Genomic DNA, 19,535 nt, shown 5'->3' with positions numbered 1-19,535 from the left:
AAAGCAAAGGTCATTTTGTACCAACCACATGCCAGGCCTCTGGCACCAAACTGTTCATTTATTTAGCAAGTAGTTATCAAGAATTTTAGTGGTCATTTTAAATAAGTTAATACACAGAGAAAGCTTAAAGGATAGCTTGACATACAGCAAGTACTCAAGACAAGTAAGCTATTATTATTACAGTCAGGAAGTACTAAGGTATTGGGGGTTTAGTAAAAAGGCCCACCAGGGCACCTGACACCACCCCTCCCTGAAAATTCATTGACCCACTCAAAACATAATAACCAAATATTCCCCTTAAAGCTTATATTTTGGTTAAGACTGCCAGGAAACTACATTTAGTGCAAAAACCCAAAACTACTGCTGAAACCAGGGATTGAACCAGGGACCTTTAGATCTTCAGTCTAACGCTCTCCCAACTGAGCTATTTCAGCTTGTTCAGGTGACTTCTCCTGAATAACTATAATGGAATAATACTTGTTTTATAATAATAAAAAAAATCAATACTCAGAGTCAGCTGGAAGTAGGCATTTAACAAATCTTCAGAGATGATGAGGTAAGATACCTGTTTACAAGCTAGACGTAATAAATAATTTTACTTTTCTCAGTTCTGTGTTTAAATGCCCTGCAATCTGTTTTTTCCATTTAAAAATAAATCATGGACTTTTTTCACGTCCAAAAAATACACATCTTTACTTGGAATTTCCATCCTAATATATGCTTAATTTCTAGAAAAATGGCAGCTTGGTCCACTTAAAAATTTAATTAAATATCACTTTTTCATAAAAGCAATGTTCCCAGACTTCCCTGGCTGTCCAGTGGTTAAGACTCCGTGCTCCCACTTCTGGGGGCACGGGTTGGATCCCTGGTCAGGGAACTAAGATCCCACACACCACATGGCACGGCTGAAGAAAAAAAAAAGCAATGTTCCCATAAGCTCATTAACATAGCCAGGATTGGAAACTAGCTGAAGGTTAAAGCTCCAAAGAGATCACTAAAGTGTAATGCACACCAAAAAAATATGAACAAGAAAGATGAAATAAACTGAAAAGCTCTGTGGTAACAGAATAACAGGCCTCCAAAGATACCCAGGTCTTGATGTTACCTGTTGCGGGGTAGTGTTGCTCACTGCTCAAAAAGCTGCTCAAAAATCAGTACTCGAGAGAGAGACAAATGTTGGTAGAAAGGAAAGTTGCTTGTAATCAGAATTCCGGCAATCTGGGGATATGGCAGGCTCAGTGTCCGCCAGAAACCATCTCTGAAGATTCTGCTTGGCCATGAAAGTTTTTAAAGGGAAAAAGGGAGGTTATCTCCATTAATCATTGAGATGGGGGGTCAGAGTCCTCCCCACGCCCCACTGTGCGCAGCCTTGTTGACTTCTTGTGATTTTTCTTTAGATGCTATCTTGTGCACACAGTTTGTTCACGAGATGACTGAAGGGGAAACTAGGAAAAAGATCTGGTTATCTGTTAATTACTTATTCTTCATTTCTACTTCTTTGATCGATGTAAAGAACCAACAGATTAGGCAAGGTGTTGTGTGATCAAAAGATTTGAAAGGTGTGTTAGGGCTGGAGATAAGTAGCACATGGGGGTCCCTGGTTTAATATTAGTGACAGGACAAAGGGGTGCCTCCTGCGGAGAGCTCTTTCCTGCCAGAAACTGCTTATGAATGCCCCCTTGTCAGCGCATCATTCCATTTCTATGGGATTATGGGCGAAGGTGGGTCTTCTGTAACTTCTTCATGCTGACATAGGGCGCCGTATTCTTAGAGTAGAAGATGTCAACATGGGTCTGAAGCATCTCTTTGCTGACCATTGTAGTTGCCCGTTTACATAACCAGGCAGAACAAGCTACAATTATTTTGATGCCTACAAAGAATATTATGAGCATCAGTGTTAATCCCATCCTCTTAAGGCCAGTTCTTGGAACTGTGTTAGCCATAGATTCAGTATTGCTCAAGATGGAGCAGCTTATGTCATGGCTACTGCCTGGGCATCATGCAGCCAGCTTTTTCCCTCTTGTGGCAGTTACAGTATCTGTAAAACAACTCAGGAATGTGCATCAGACACTTGAGTCTGTGACTTTATTGTCCTAATCATTAGCTGCTTGAGGCAGCTCCTTTGTGACTCCAGTAGGCCTGGGAGACTTCAGCTTTTCTATAAACAAGAGACAGGAGACACGAAGAGGCCTTTGTACTTGGAGAGGTCACAGGGTTCTGCTCAGTTCCACTAATCCCCAGACAATACAATATGTTAGGAAACCTGGAAAAGGAGAATCAAGGTTGCAGGTGGAATTGTTTGCTAATCGGTTTACTTTGAGACGAGGAGAGCATCCTGGACCATCTGGGTGGGCCCAATGTAACCACAAGAGTCCTTATAGGTAGAAGAAGGAGGTAGAAGAAAGAACCAGAGAGATGGCAGCACAAGAGGAACCCGGCCTGACACTGCTGGATTTGAAGGCGGAAGAGGGCCAGAAGGAATGTGGGCAGCAGCCCCTGGAAGCTGGAAAAGGCAAAAAAACGGATTCTCCCCTGGAGCCTGCACGAAAGAATGCAGCCCTGCCGACACCTTGACTTTAGCCCAGGGAGGCTAATTCTGGTCCTCTCACCTCCAGAACTGTAAGATAATAAATTTGTGTTATCTCAAGTCACGACGTTTGGGGTGGTTTGTTGCAGCAGCAATTGAAAACTAATAGGTTTGTAAAACAACATATTTATTAGGAAGTTAACTGAATATTGGAATTTTAGAATGTCTAATATTAGAATTTTTAATACCAAATGTGCCTTGGATTAATTCTGTAGTTTGAAGGTAAGCTATCTTTGATGACTTAAAGTCTCAGATTCTTTTATCCTAAATAATTTTAAAACCTACAAACAATAAATATGGAAGGTAGGGTTGTAGCTAAATTCTGGCATTGATTTTAAATAGATTCTATGTGATTTAAAGTAAGAGACTGAATCTAACACCATTTTTCTTTGTCGCACAAATTTCTACATTTCGTAGATAGTTAGGTAAAATTGGCGCAGTAAAAGAATTGGGCAACTGAATTCCCTGGACCTCGTTTCCCTCCATTTCCTCTATAAAATGGAGATAATGTCTGTTATGGACTGAACTGTGTTTCTCCCAAATTCAGATGTCGAGGTCTCAACTCCCAGTATCTCAGTATTCACCTTGTTAAAGAGTGATTGTTAAAATGAGGCCCTTAGGGTAGGACCTTAATCCAATCTGACTGGTGTCCTTATAAGAGGAAGAGAACAGGGGACACTGCTGCACAGAGGGATGACCACGTGGGGAAAATTGGCAAGAGGGGAGCCATCTGCAAGCCAAGGAGGGAGGCCTGAAACAGAGCCTCCCACCACGGCCCCCAGAGGAAGCACACCCTGCCTGTAGCTTGATCTAGGACTTCAGCCTGCAGAACTGTGAGATTTTAAATTCCTGTTGTTAAGGTACCCATTCTGTGCTGTTTTGTCACAGCAACCCTAGCGAACTAATACAATACCCAATTCACAGAGTAAATAAAGAGATCATGTACGTTAAAAGCACTCGGTAAGTATCTAGGGGAAATGGTATTGGGAGTAATAGAGATGTTGAACCAAAGACAAAATCTTACTTTTGTTCAGATCGTTTTTAAAGCTCTAGGATTAACTCTTTGACCCTTTTGTTTTGTCCAGTAAATTTTTATAAAATAAGCACACTTCTGCCCCACAAGTAAAACTCCTAATTAATATTGCAAATGCTTTGGGGATATACAATATATTTCAAAAAACCAAAGTCATTTATCTGAAATCATTCAGAAAGCCAGCGTCTGATAGTCGGATAATCATTGCAGTCACAATTTCTTTCCACAGCAGCTTGGTGGAAAAACATACTTTTTAATAAGAGAACATTGCTTCAGCTGCTTCTTAGGCACATTTAAATCAGTTATTTAGATCATTCCTAAATGTTTCTTTGGAAGATAAAAGCAAAACATTCTAAGTCAGGATACATTCAAGTTGTGGATTTCAGACTCTAGAATTTGAGAGACTTAAACCCTTTGAATCAAAAAGGAAATAATGACAGAAATGTTTTTAGTAAACCTCTGAATATTGAGGAAAAACAGCTTTTACCAAAATGAAACAACCACACCCCCCCCCAAAAAAATGTCAGAATTATAGGCCACTGGTAATTAAATCAAATCTTATCCTTAAGTCTGTGACATTTTCTTGAACAGCTTTGCTCTTATGGGCCTGTTTCCCACAAGCGATTTTCCTCTGGACAACAATGGCGGACTTACCCCTCCTCAGGATAAGCCATGGTGGTGTTACACTTATAATAACCACTGTGTCTTGAATGTCTTTTCAAATTAGGTTTCTTCTCATATGCATCCACAGACACTCGCCCTCTCCTATGCAGTTCTCCATTCCTTTTATCCCAAAGCCAAGTGAAACATTGGCTCTAGGATGAAAGAATCTGAGACTTAAACTTATCAATTATGACACATTTTCAGTCTACAGAATTCATTCACAGCACATCGGGTATCAGAAATTCTGATATTAACTAATAAATACTCTTCCCAAAGCCTGCCTTCATGTACTTCACATTCCTGTTCATGTTCTTCAAGTTCATCAGTCCCCCATAGGGGTCTCCTGGGAGTCTCGGCCGGTTTGTGCACGCTGGTCCAGGCAGTGGTGGTTGCATGAGCCCAGCCTTGCAGGGAAGGCACTGTCCGCTGCAGTCTTGAGCCTTGGCCAGTATGACTGCTCACACTAGGGACACAGCTGCCATGGCCCCATCTGCCTCCGGGCCCAGGCACTGAGACTCATGACCTTGCAGGTTCAGCAGATCCCCCTGACTCGGTGGTCCGGCTGTGACCCCAACTCTAAGAGCAGACCAAGAGGGACCAGAACTGTCTGGGCTCCTGGGCCCTAAGCTTCAACGTTTGAACCGTGTGTTGCTGACGCATTCCCTGATCTGCACTGGAATCTGATTCTGGATTCGGATCTCCTTCGCACTAGACATCCCAGATTTCCCCAGAATAGAATGTACTCCTAGAAATCAGAAGTGCTTTTTAGAAGTTGCATTTATAATTATGGGTTTCTAGATTCCCTGTGGATTTGTCATAGTAGATGCAGGTTTGGACAAGGTGAACCTGACAGATATAGTTTTGATACCGTGTCCTTCACACTGTGGAACAAACTGTCCCTTGGACTCAGAACACACGTTTAACCCCAATTAGCTATGGTGAAACCTTAAAATCAAACATTTCTGGGCTTCAGTTTCCTAACAAGATGTTCTCTAAGATCCCTGTCTGGACCAGCTTCTAGGAATCCATGGGGCATTAGCCACCTGCTAAGCCAGAAGAGATGCGGGTGGGCAAGGGGTTGTTATCATTTTCAGGGATCAACCGTGAGAACTCAAGGTAGTGCCCCCCAGCCCTGAAAGATTTGGTGCACTTCTACCAAAAGCCTTCATCCCCCAGTAACGCTTACTCTGGGTATGTTTCTCTGTTGCTGACTCACCATTGGCAGACCGTGTACTTTAAGCTAATTTCTTATTAGAGGTGTTAGATTTACACCCATGCATTCACAGTTGATGGGACTAGAAGTTCTCTCATGGCACAAAGCAGAGCATCTCTCATGTGCTCTGAATTTCATAAAAATGAGCCTCTAAGAGGCTCCATAGGACCCTGGTTCCCAATATATCAAGTCAAGTGTTAAGGAATTCCCCAAAAAGATGGCTAGAAACTATGGTTTAAATAGCAACGTAAGTTAAAAACTTCTGTCACCCAGAGGGTTTTCATTGGTCGTGACAGTGTTCTAAAAACACTGCAAAGCTTTAAAAACAAAATAAGAAGCAACTTCATCTGATTAAAGGAAAAGGCTGCCCATTATGCTTCTGCCCTGTTAGATGCCAGAGTGATCAGTTAGAACAGTCACGCTGCGAAGTGCTTTGAAAACGGTCTTCTAATGCACTGGGTTTTGTTTTGCTTTGCTTTGTTTCTCCTGTTGTAGACTTCCTTTACCTAAATTTTGTGAGTCTTTAAGTCACTGCTAACTTGTCCTAACTACCTCTAACTTGTTGATCCAGCCGATTATAGCAACCAGGTTACTTCATGAGTCTCCCCAAAAAAAGACAGCAATCCACCTTTCTGTCAAGACATAGAACCTTCGATTTGACCTTTGGTGACTGTCAGATGACCTTTGCCGTCTAGAGAACAATGTTTCAGAAAATGGCCTCCCAGACCCCTCTCCCTCCTCCTCCCCCACCACTGGTAAATTTTATTATCGAAAGTAATTGTTGGAAAACCAAAGGAGGGACAAAACTGTGAGTAATGGTTGACAAAGTCTGAACATGAGCTTTCTAGTCTATGTCTCAGGTCCCTTCACAGCTAGCGAAGTTCTCATTTTCCGAAGTAGGTCCTCAGACCGTTCCAGAAGTGCCCCTTGACCTTTCTTTGACATTTAAAAGAAGAAACTTCTCCTTAATCCCTCCCTTTTTCTCTTCTTGATCCTACAACCCCCTAAAGTATAGCCTTTTCGGGGCTACCTCCCAAGACAGATATGTGACCACCCTTCAAGGAAACAGTGAGAACCATTACTTTTCATCCTTTAATTATATCTTGTTTTCTTCTATTTCCTCTCTTCTATAGAATGCTCCTATTTTCTGATAGGAACCTCTTTTCCTCCCTTTTAAAGCCAAACTCAAAGCAATCAACCATTCATAAGAGTTTCACTTTCAAGAGGAAAAACTATCTCAAGGTTAAAAGATACTTGTACTCAGTTCCTGAGGCTCCCCTAGAACCACGTCATGGGTTCAGTAGCCCAAAGTCTTCCGTCCAATAGCTAAGAGGAATACTGTGCAGGCTAGTGTCCAGGGTCATCCCTCCACCCTTGGCGCTTGCTCCTTCTTCAGGGGACTTTCAGGTACCCTGGAATGTACCTGCTCCCACTGTCCTCCTTGAGCTTCCTGCTGTGGAATCCAACATCTCTCTCTCTGATCTCCACCCCAACCCAGCTGAAAAGTATCGGTTGAGACTGGGACCTTACATGATGGTGATAAACTATCAGAATTATGTGGCAGTGCTAAACCTCTGTAAGTTACCTGTAAGCAGTAGGCCTGAACTTAAGGCCATGTTAGTAATGGTGGAAAGTTCAAATTCATGGCAGGTTTTCAGACTGACATGTCACAAGACTCTCCTCTGCATTCTCATGCACAAACCTTCACTTACTTGAAATCATTTGTCAACTTATCATTGTTTTCTGGGCTTTTCAGCATTTCCACCATGACACTGGAAACTGGTCTCACCATTTCTGGGCATTTGCTATTCTATGCAGCCAGAGAATTTTGAATGACTTCAAGGTATTCTAGGATATAGGGGAAAAATTATACAAGGTGGTTTAATATGATTTAATTTTGGTAATTCAGAAACCAGAATACCAGAACAGTGTAACTCTTTTAATTTCTCTGTGACCTCCTTTTTAATACAGAGATCTAGAAATTGAAAAATTAAATGATTTTGTCAGGATGGAACAAAAAGCCAATGTTAGAGCAGAGAAGTACAGCCGTATTCTGCCAGTCTTGATCTATTAATCAACTAGGACCCAGCTCTGCTGTCTAAAAGAGGCAAAAGAATAAAAATCCAATTCAGGGGCTTTATAGACTTAGACGAGAATAAGCATGTAGCACGACTATAGAAACTGGAAATAGTGTGCTATTTAATACTTGTTCACCACTGAAATATTTGAATATTACAACAAATTCTGCCTAAAGTACAATCTGAGATTACTTTTTTCAGAAGTATCTATCTGGTTAGAAGTTTTATGCCTTTCCCAGTTTAATATGAATGATAGGTGTTTAGTCACCTACAGCCCAATATCCCAAGACAGTAATTGTGCATAATTTACGAAAAAATAGTTAATTATCACAGGTTATAGAAAAGAAAAGAATTAAAAGATAACTCTGAAATTAGAAAATTACACCTATCAAAAGTATGAGTTTTCTTCCATTATTTTGGAAATCCTGGAATATGATTTACTTCACTATCAAGTCACAATTGAGATAACCCATTTCAAAGCCAATCCAGTCAGTTACCTTTAGAAATGGATAAATAACTATTAACTGTGTATGGCCTGGGTATCTCTCAGGGAACTGTATCACATGGTGGGACTGGGGGCAGATACAGCTCAAGTTGGATGACCCTGTGGGTGATCAACTGATTTATCAAGTGATTAACCCACCTACAGAAATATTTTTCTACATTAAATGTTTACTACCATTAAAGTAAATTTTTGCTTGGCTTGGTACACCAACAGACTCAGGTATTTTATTCTTAACCACACTACAAGGGATCCTGAGTAAGAACCACCAAATATGACCCATATATTGTTGGTGAACCCTTATTTTGTCTGCCATGATGGTTTGGAAATTGGCAAGATCAGCCAAGGCTTGCTTGCCTGCTGCTGAGGTAGTGTAATAGGAAAGAACCTTTGTATTCTATTAGAAGTTAATCACTAAAGGGATGTTGCCTACAAGCTTAAGTTATACATAATGGCCCATCTCTGGGAACCCTGCCTCCCAGGTAATGGAAGTGTTAAACTAAAATATCTTTGTTTAAGTCACGGGAAACCTCCTGACCAGGCCCGCCTGTGAATGACTGCAGGGAGGAAGAAATTAACATATCCCCTCTGGAGGCTGAGCGGAACCAGGAAATGTTTTACTTTACTCCCTCCCCTTTTAGTATAAAAGAAGCCTGAATTCTAACTCAGGTAAGATGGTTCTTTGGGACACTAGTCCACCATCTTCTCCGTCTGCTGGGTTTCCCAATAAAGTCACTATTCCTTGCCCCAACAACTTGTCTCTAGGTTTATTGGCCTGTTGTGCAGCAAGCAGGACGAGCTTGGATTTGGTAACAGTAGTGGAGGCTGTTAGGTCTCCAGCGTTAAAGCATAAACACACTTTGCTTATGACAACAGTTAGAGCAGATGTGCTACTTAATACATGCTTGACTATGAGGCCAAAATGCAAATATTGAGAGCATATTGAGATTTTCCCCCGGTTTCTGCTTTAAATATTTCAATGAAGGTGAGCAAAAGGACATTTTTATTAATGCTGACACATAAATGCAGGCAGCAGAAAGCAGGAAGAGCTACCATTTCTCATGTCTCATTTTGAGTATGTCTTCCCATCCTGGGCACTGGATGTGAACCCCAGATACGCTCCCATCACAAGATGGTTTTTCCTCATGCACTCTGCACACAGTACCAGGGCAAGTGACTTATCAGCCTGACTCCAAGGGTAGCTTTTATTTGAAAGAGATAAGCTGGCATTGCTTCACTGTTTTCTAAGAATTTAGAAAATCCATGGTTAATTGTGTGGAGGGTATTTTCTAGTCTTTCTGGTTTGCCTGCGACACCCAGATAAAGCCAACATGAGCTTGAATCTCCTAAGTTATAAAGGACCCAAATAACAATTACCATCAAGCTGTTTTTCAGTAGGGTTTTCTATAAGCCTCAGGAAGTCTGTTGTTTGCGTTAAGGTTGTTTTTAATCCTCAACATCAGAAGAAACAAATTCACCCTCCACTTGCTAGACATACTAATTTCAAGCAGCATAATACCCCAAGTGTCTGAATGCAGATATCAAAAAAATGTGCTAAAGACATAAAGAAACAATTCACAAAGAAGAAATACAGCCAATGAATATATGAAAAAAATTTAGTCCTACTAATAGTCATAAAAATGCAAATATAGTGATGATATTTTTTCTCCTATCAAACTGTCAAATATTTTGTTTCAATGATAATATTAAATGTTGGCAAGAGCTAGATGAGGCAGACACACTTGTGCAATATTGGAGAGAATAAACTAGAAAAACATTTCTGGGGAGCATATTGGCCACTTATATCAAGGACCTTACAGAAAGTAAAAGAGCTTTTGACTCATTTCACTACTAGGGGCTGTAACAGGGAGTGCTAGGTGGACCCAAATATCCATTCTCCCCTTCTCTTAGAAAAGAAAGTTCAGCTAGACTCACAGAATTGAGGCTGCATTTCCAGAAACAACAATGTCACTGAAGGAAAAATAGTATATAAAACCTAAAACACAGTTTGACTCTGTTTGGAGAAAAAAAAAAACAACTATATATTGTTGACCTAAAACAAATAGACTGCCAGTTATTTTGCCAGCAGAAAATGGATTTATTTGGGATTAGCAAAGAATTGCAATTTGGGTTCTACAACCATGGTGAGCCACGTGCAAAAACAGAATTCTTTTATAAAGGGAAAAGGAAGTTGGGAGGGAGATAGTAAACAAAGAGTCCATGGCTTTTCATTGGCTAAGTAGTGACTGTCTCTCATTGGCTGAGCTCTTGCCAGGCATGAGAGCTCCCCCTTCTAGCTTCTCAACACTATTTTGAATTGAGGTTTATATATATATAAACGTCAATTATATATTGTAATATATATATTATAATATTTAACCATAGAGGACCTAATGAAACTTAAAAGCTTTTGCACAGCAAAGGAAACCATAAACAAGACCAAAAGACAACCCTCAGAATGGGAGAAAATATTTGCAAATGAAGCAACTGACAAAGGATTAATCTCCAAGATTTACAAGCAGCTCATGCAGCTCAATAACAAAAAAACAAACAATCCAATCCAAAAATGGGCAGAAGACCTAAGTAGACATTTCTCCAAAGAAGATATACAGATTGCCAACAGACACATGAAAGAATGCTCAACATCATTAATCATTAGAGAAATGCAAATCAAAACTACAATGAGATATCATCTCACACCGGTCAGAATGGCCATCACCAAAAAATCTAGAAACAATAAATGCTGGAGAGGGTGTGGAGAAAAGGGAACACTCTTGCGCTGTTGGTGGGAATGTAAATTGATACAGCCACTATGGAGAACAGTATGGAGGTTCCTTAAAAAACTAAAAATAGAACTACCATACGACCCAGCAATCCCACTACTGGGCATATACCCTGAGAAAACCATAATTCAAAAAGAGTCATGTACCAATATGTTCATTGCAGCTCTATTTACAATAGCCAGGACATGGAAGCAACCTAAGTGTCCATCATCGGATGAATGGATAAAGAAGATGTGGCACATATATACAATGGACTATTACTCAGCCATAAAAAGAAATTAAATGGAGGTATTTGTAGTGAGGTGGATGGAGTTAGAGTCTGTCATACAGAGTGAAGTAAGTCAGAAAGAGAAAAACAAATACAGTATGCTAACACATATATATGGAATCTAAGGGAAAATAAAGGTCATGAAGAACCTAGTGGCAAGACGTGAATAAAGACACAGACCTACTAGAGAATGGACTTGAGGATATGGGGAGGGGGAGGGGTAAGATGTGACAGGGTGAGAGAGTGGCATAGACATATATACACTACCAAAGGTGAAATAGATAGCTAGTGGGAAGCAACCGCATAGCACAGGGAGATCAGCTCGGTGCTTTGTGACCACCTAGAGGGGTGGGATAGGGAGGGTGGGAGGGAGGGAGATGCAAGAGGGAAGAGATATGGGAACATATGTATATGTATAACTGCTTCACTTTGTTATAAAGCAGAAACTAACACACCATTGTAAAGCAATTATACTCCAATAAAGATGTTTAAAAAAAGAAAAAAAGAAAAATTATTTCAAAAATAGTGATATCCTAATCCCTATCAGCCTTCAGTTTCCATTCGAGATAGAACAATGCCCTGAATAAATGATGAGGAGCGGTGTCACGCTGATACCCACCAGGGTTCTTGGCCTTCCCCAGTCAATAGACTTTGACTAGAGGCCAGACAAGAAATTCAGGCAAGGCTTTACTGGGGCTCCTGGGGCCGCAGGAGGGAGTGAGAACTAAAAACAGGGTCCCTGGCTCACTCCCCAAGGGGGGAGAGCTGGTTCCTTACATGGGGTGAGGGTAGGGGTGTGTCCAGGGGCCAGGCCGGAGGGGTAGCTTAGGTGGTTTGCCCACCCATTTGGTAGTGTTGAGTGCAGGGGGCATGCGAAGTACCCTGCTTTTGCCCCCGACACCCTGTTTTTTGCTCCCAGCTCTTCAGAAGTGGCAGGGGGTTTTTTGTATCTTTTGTATCTTGTTGTCTAGAATTTGCCCCAACTGCACGTGCACACCATTATTTTTTGTCCCTTATAGTTTCTTTGTATTTTATTACTCACAGAGACATTTATCCAGGGGCAAACGTTGCAGCAAAGCATCCCAGGTCCAAGCCTGTCTCAATGCTGCTCAGGGGTCATTCTGTGAAGTCACATTTAAAGGACAATTTAACAACCTACAGTAATTAAAACCCACAGTAATTAAAAGAGAATTCTATTCTTAGCAGGCGAACCGCAAAGCACATTAATGAGGATAAAACTCATGACCCACCTTTGCCCCTTCTGTTCTTCCTTATTCTGCTTGGGAAACTCTCACAAGCCAAACCCTCATACTCCCTTCTTAGCCCCAGTTCAAGGACCTTATTTTCCTTTTCTCCAAAATATTTTGTTTATGTATTTCAACCTAATCTCTTTCCCTGCTAACTTGGTGTTCTCCTCTTCAGTGATTAGAAGGTAGGGTGGACACAGGGGAGGAAGGGACCCAGCAAATATAGGATTTTCTGTAGCAAATGGGGAAGGAAGGAGTGCCGTAAACACTGAAGGCGTATAAGTTTTGTTCCAGCAAATAAAGAGCAACTCCACCCCAAAACAATTTATTGGATCCCTTTGATGTGTTACAGGTTAATTGAATTCAGAGTCAATGGTTATTTCTGACCTTGTCAAATACAGGCTGTGACTTCGGTCAATACAATTAGTACCTCCATTTTTGAAAAGTGTTTCAGGACCATACAGAAAACCTATATCAATATTCCAACAACACCCACAGACAGATCACAGTTTCTAATGAAGAAAGGTAGAGCTCATGAAATTACCAGACTGTCACCCCATCACGAAAAAGTCAGTGACTTAGAATTCCAAAAGCACATTTTTTGAAGCTAGAAAGAGACCTCTGCTATTAACATAAAGTTATTAATAGCTTTTCACTGTTAAAGGGTACCAAGAATTATGACTTTCATAAGAAAGATATCATTTCACTGACATGAACAGCATTCTTGGGGCTGTTAAAAGCAATGCATGCTCCTTTTAAAATGAGAGGAAAGACTTTGCACCCAATTTTCAATATTTTTAAAACTTTTAGAAACACTTTATAATTCTTTGTTTGGTTCCATATAATGATAATAATTATAAGAAAGTTTTTTTAAAAAATCACACTTTTCCACTGCACAATACGCATAATACTAGGTGGGAAGAGTAAGACATTGAAGAACAACCAGGTCTTTTATCCTGCCGCGGCACTGTCACTGTAAAACAAATCTTGGCATTACACTTAACAATGACAAACTGTTTTTAATAAAATGGTCACTACTGCCTCTGAGTGGTGGTTATTTTAAGAGTTTAAATTTCATTAATTTTAAGTCCTCTCAGCCTAACAAGAGAGAATTTTGAGACTGACAAAGTATATATCTTTTCAAGTTTAAATTCTGAATACGAGGTTATAGCTTAAGAACAGGAAAAGTCTATTTTATTTAGAGCAAGAGAGTACAAAAATCTCCTAAATGTACACAGTTGGCAGGCTTTGTCCATAAAATCTGTGTTCCACAAGGAAGCAGAGGGCTCCCATGTCTCAGCGTCTTTCATCCGGGTAATGCTCTTGACATCCATGTTTTACCTGGCAGCACTGTCACCTCCAGTCATTAGATGTGCCGGGCCACCAGGTTTATGGAAGTCATCATCCATTAAATGCCTCTGTGGCAAGAAGAGCATTATTTTAAATCATCAACGCATCACAATTGGGATTTGTCTGTTTGCTGTTTCTAAGAGTAGAGTGGAAGTACAATTTAGTTTGTCAAAAATAAAGATTTGGTTGGTGGTTCTGAGGACTGATGTAAGCAAGTGACATTGCAAGTCGCTGTTCCTACAAACTGCAGGTACTTTTTGACAATTAGCAGCCAACAATATAGTTTGCTCAAATCAGACCTAACAGAATTAGCATATTAGATTTCGGATTGTATGATGTTGAAAGGTGCCTCTACCATCTTTTTCACTCTGAAACGAACCAAATGCACAAAAAAGGATAAAAAGAAATGGCAACTCATTCTCTGAGGAAAATAGAAAACACTAAAAATCCAAATCATGGAGAGAGTTGGGAATTTTGGGAAGAGCTGGCAAAGCACAAACTTCTCCAAAGTGATGAGACATCCACGGGACAAGCCAATGACCTCTAGCGTGATACAAAATGATCTGTGAGGGTGGACCGGGCTGGGGGATGCAGGCACCCCCTTGAACCCCACTTGACACCATAGAGTGAAACAGGTAAGAGCGGTAATAAATAAATGAGGCATCCAACCCAGCTATTTAGACAAACATAAACAAAGTGGCTCCAAAAGAAGTAATAAAGATAAAAGCAGAAGTCAATGAGACTGAAAAATGATAGAACTAGAAGACTAAAACCAACATCTTGCTCTCTAAAAATAAAATGAAAATTTTAAAAACCCAGATAAACTGTTATCTAATCTAGTAGTTCTCAACACGGGCAATTTTGCCCCACCCTCACCCCCAGCAGACATTTGGCAATGTTTGGAGATATTTTAGCTGCCACAACTGGGGTGAAAAGGGGTTGCTACTGGTATCTGGTGAGTCAAGTTCAGGAACGCTGCTGAACGCACTACAATATCAGGCAGTCTCCCACAGCAAAGAATCGTTGGGCCCCAAATGGCAGTAGTGCCAAGGCTGAGAGACCCTAATCTAATCTAATCAAGAAAAGGGGTAAAAAAGTACATATAAATAAAATAAGAATGAGAATAGAGAAATAATCTCTCAAAGGCATTCAAAAAATTCTAGAGCAGTTTACTCAAATCTAAGCAAATAATTTTGTGAATTTGTATGTAATTAATGATTGTGTCAGAAAATATGCATTATTAAAAGACACTGCAGAAAAGATAGAACTTCTAGACAAATTATCATAGAAGGAATAGAGAAAGTTGAAAGAAAAGAGAGAATGAAAGAGAAATACAGTTGACCCTTGAACAGATCATTTTCATGTTATTTATTTATTTTATTATTTATTTATTTATTTATTTGGCTGCCTTGGGTCTTTGTTGTGCACACAGTATCTTTTGTTGTGTCGTGCGGGCTTCTCTCTAGTTGTGGCACGCGTGCTCAGTAGTTGCAGCGCGTGGGCTTACTTGTCCCACAGCACATGGGATCTTAGTTCCCTGACCAGGGATCGAACCTGCTTTCCCTGCATTGGAAGGCAGATTCTTAACCACTGGACCACCAGGGAAGTCCCTTCATGTTATTTACATAGCTCCAGAGCATAGAGTATGGAGGAAGTCTTCCCTTTTTTAAAAAAATTAGAATTACATATGATATCAAAACCTGACAAAGAAAATCCATGAAAAAGAAAATTACAAGGGAATTTCAGTAATAAATATCGTGTAATTAAACAAACTATTAGCCAGAAGATTCTATCAGCACTTTAAAGCAATAATACATGATGCCAGGTGGGATGCATATTAGTGATGGAAGTTTCAACATTAGGAAATCTAACGTAATTTACCATTTTATAATTATCAGTTTAATAAATCATAGAAAAATTATATGATCATCTTCATTATTTCCAAAAGACATTTGATAAAATTCAACATCTAGCCTTTAAAAAAGGAATACATAGGTACCTTATATTATGATTTTATGCACCATATAATATCTATAAGATATACACCCATACATTAATATGTAGTTACACTTAGTTAATTATAAATGTATGTATTTAAGAAAAAACATATGTTTTTTCTTAATATCACCATGAAGAAGAGAAAGCCTCTTTCTCAAGACAGGCCATTCCAAATCTTTCATAGTCCAGGATACAAAGGTTACTCCAGAAATGAGCACACAGCACAAACAGAACCAATGAGTTCGCTCACCTGGAACTGTGGTTTATTCTTGGAAAGAGGAGTTTTCTGCTATGGAGTGTCATTGGTATGAATTTGGATTTGTGACAGCAGAGCCTGAACAGAGGTGTGCAGAGTTCTTCAGAGGTGTGCAGAATTCAGTCAGATGTGCTCACAAAACTATAAAATTTTTGTCCTGCTAGGTAAGAAGGATATGAAAAGAATTTAGAAGAGAATCAAAGAATTAATAGTTGAATCCAGTCAAATGCTGAAAGCATCTGGTCAGGGGCTTATAGTCTCAAATCTGATTTCAGAATTAAATAATGTGTACAGTAATTTGAGAATGGCTGCGAGGCCACCCCATTTGACAAGCATGGACTCAAAGTCCCTGTTGGCTCAGTGGCCCTTAAAGAGAGCTCTGTTTGTCCCTTTTGGCGAAAAATACCCCCCCCAGCATGTTACTCCAGATCTTATGTCCTGACCAAGACTTCCGGTTGCATGCAACTTCATCACATATGGAGATAAAAACAATCTGTGCACATTGGATATTTTAAGCACTGGTAATGCTTAGGAGAATTTGAGTACTTAACAGGTTAATCCAGTCATTCCAATGAAAAAGCTCATTTGGTAATGGACTTAAACGAGAGTTTTTCAGGTGAAAGGAATAAGAGAAGTTGACTAAGGTTGTAAACAGTATGAGAACATTTAAGAGAATTTATGATTCTCCATATGAACAATTTTAATGTATTTGACTTATCAGAACATCTAAGTACTTGGGAAGGTTAGTTTGTTAAACTAAGATTTTGAAGGACTTCAAAGAAAATTGAACATATTAAATTTACAAATAAAGTTTAAATATTTAAGAGAATTTTATTAGATTACAAAAGCACCCTTAAAAGTGACTGTTAACATTTGCTAGGTTTATAAATAGGTAAGGTCTGTAATTTAATTTTTAAAGTACAAAGAAGAATTAGGTTTCTAAACTTGTCACTTACTAAAGACTAGTAGAAAGGACTTGATAACTTATTAAAGTTACAAACTTTAGCAAAGTCAAATTTTGACTTACTACAGTCAAATAATAATTTTGTGTATGCCGATTAGACTCTGAGTAACCTTGAGTACAGACGCCACCCTCAGTGACACCAAAACACTCCCTTTGACCTGGAGATCACAAGCATCCATTAGCTTGGAGAGCCCAGGGTTGGTCTCTCTTACTGTCAAGAGGAAACCTGTCCCACAGCAAGGCAAAGCCAGAAGCAAGAGATGAAAAGACAGCCTCTTTCTCTGTGTCTCTCCCTGCCTGAAGCCTGACCTCCCTGAACTTTTGCGAGCAAATACAGTCCTCCTTTATGCTTAAATTAATTTGAGTTGAGCTTCTCTTGCTTGCAAATAGAAGCATACTGTCTCTGGTGTTTGCAGCTCAGAGCTTCTCCCATCTTGTGACCTTTTCATCTTCTCTCCCAGCTTTGAAATTGACAGCTCATGTTAGGGTTACAAATATTTAACTTTCTGTGTTAGCTTATTTAGACACAGATAAATTGTTTTTAGTCCATTTTTAATGTGACTAGAAAAGAATCAGGTTAAGGTATAGCACTTTTAGTATATTGATGGGACTCCTACAAGTGAGAGGGGAAAAAAGACAAGACACCCAATAGGAAAATGGACAGAGAATAGTAATATGCAATTCACAAAAGAAAACTGACCCCTCACTAGCAACAGAGAAGTGCAAATTAAAACAACCCTGAGAACTCACAGATACAGAGAACGTACTAGTGGTTACCAATGGGGAGAGGGAAGAGGGGAGGGGCAATACAGGGGTATGGGATTAAGAGGTACAAATTATTAGGTATAAAATGAGCTACAATGATACATTTTACAACACAGGGAATACAGCTAATATTTTATAATAACTATAAATGAAGTATAACCTTTAAAAATTGTGAATCACTCTATTGTACACTTGTAATTTATATAATATTGTACATCAACTATACTTCAAAAAAAACCACACAGGAAAAAAATACAAAATAAAACAACCCTGAGATGCTATTTTTACCCATCAGATAGTCAAAAATTCAGAATTTCAATAAAATCATTTGTTGGTAGGGATGTGGAAAAACAAGAACCCTTATGCATTGCTGGTGGGACCATAGCTTGTGTGTTCATTTGGAGAGCAATCTGGCAGGATTTTGTAAAACTGAGAAACCTGTACCTTCAGACACAGCTTTTCTACTCCTGAGTCTACTTCCCAGAAAAATTTTCTCATAGATGCACTGGGGCTTCTAGGAGTTAGAGACCATGAAGTTGTCCATAAAAAAGGGAACAGATAAGTAAAATGTGCACCACGCATAGAGATTGCTGAACAGAAGGAAGGAAGGAACTAGCTGTGCATATAACACCAAGGACAGATCTCAAAACCTCATGTTGATTGAAAAAAGAAAGTAAGGAACAGAATTGATTTAGGGCACGATAACATTTAAGTACATTTTCTAAAACAAAAAGCAATACATATGTTTCTCATGAACACACAGGTAAAGAAACTTACAAAATCATTTGGAAAGGTATATAGTAAATACACCAGACACAGGAGGGGAATAATATTAGGAACCAGGAGTGAGGAGAGAGGAAAATAAAATAAAATCGTAAAAGAGAGGCTGCAGCATAGAATGATGGTGATTATATGCCATGAAATTAGTATGATCAGCTCAATTCTATGCATCTAAAAAATCTTCATGATCGTAATTTGGAATTGAACGAGGTAAAAGCAAAGCCAAGAGAAATAACATAATATTTCCCCCAAAGGAAATGTGGGCACACAAACTCAACAGAATGGCCGGCAAGCAAAGCAATTTTCCATGGATGCTAACAATAGAGTAAGTTTATGAAAGAATATTCTGTGGCCATGACAGAGGAGAAATAGAGCTCCAAATTACATAGAAACTATGATTGCAACTACATGAAAAGGAGAAAAACGCATGAGAGCACAGGGATATAGAAACAGTTATGTAAGGAGGGGGAATTATGAGTAAAATTTCCTGTAGTAAAAAAATCATTAAAATATTTTTGAAAATAAGACATTCTGTAGAGCACAGGGAACTGTACTCAATACTCTGTAACAACCTGTATGGGAAATGAATCTAAAAAAGAGTGGATATATGTATGTGGATAACTGATTCACTTTGCTGTGCAGCAGAAAGTAACACAACATTGTGAATCAACTATACTCCAATAAAAATTTTAAAAATAAAAAAATAAAAATCCCAAATTCCAAAAAATAATGATAAAAGAAAATAAGACATTAACAGAATATATGAATAGATATCAAAGACGAGAACCACATTACAACTGGCCTTCTTGGAAGACAATTATTTGTTTCAGCTTGCTTGTTTTCTTATTTGTTTTTAAAATTGTACTAGCTGGTCTTCTACCACATGCCCCAAGCAACGATGCTGAAAAAGACCTCAGAAGAGATGGGGAGGGAAGAGATATGGGAACATATGTATATATATATAACTGATTCACTTTGTTATAAAGCAGAAACTAACACACTATTGTAAAGCAATTATACTCCAATAAAGATGTTTTAAAAAATAAAT

The 19,535-nt window shown here is 39.2% G+C and overlaps 1 non-coding gene across 1 annotated transcript; it reads right to left on the bottom strand.

Annotated features, from left to right (window-relative positions):
* Positions 1 to 361: 361 nt before the first annotated feature.
* On the bottom strand, positions 362 to 434 carry TRNAF-GAA (transfer RNA phenylalanine (anticodon GAA)). The gene has a single exon. It is a non-coding gene; the product is annotated as a tRNA-Phe (tRNA).
* Positions 435 to 19,535: the final 19,101 nt, after the last annotated feature.

The sequence above is a fragment of the Eschrichtius robustus genome, chromosome 5 (assembly GCF_028021215.1).
Source record: "Eschrichtius robustus isolate mEscRob2 chromosome 5, mEscRob2.pri, whole genome shotgun sequence".
NCBI classification, from domain to species: Eukaryota; Metazoa; Chordata; class Mammalia; order Artiodactyla; family Eschrichtiidae; genus Eschrichtius; species Eschrichtius robustus.
The sequence above is the reverse complement of the archived record's forward strand: the minus strand, read 5'-3'. Positions and strand labels throughout refer to the sequence as shown.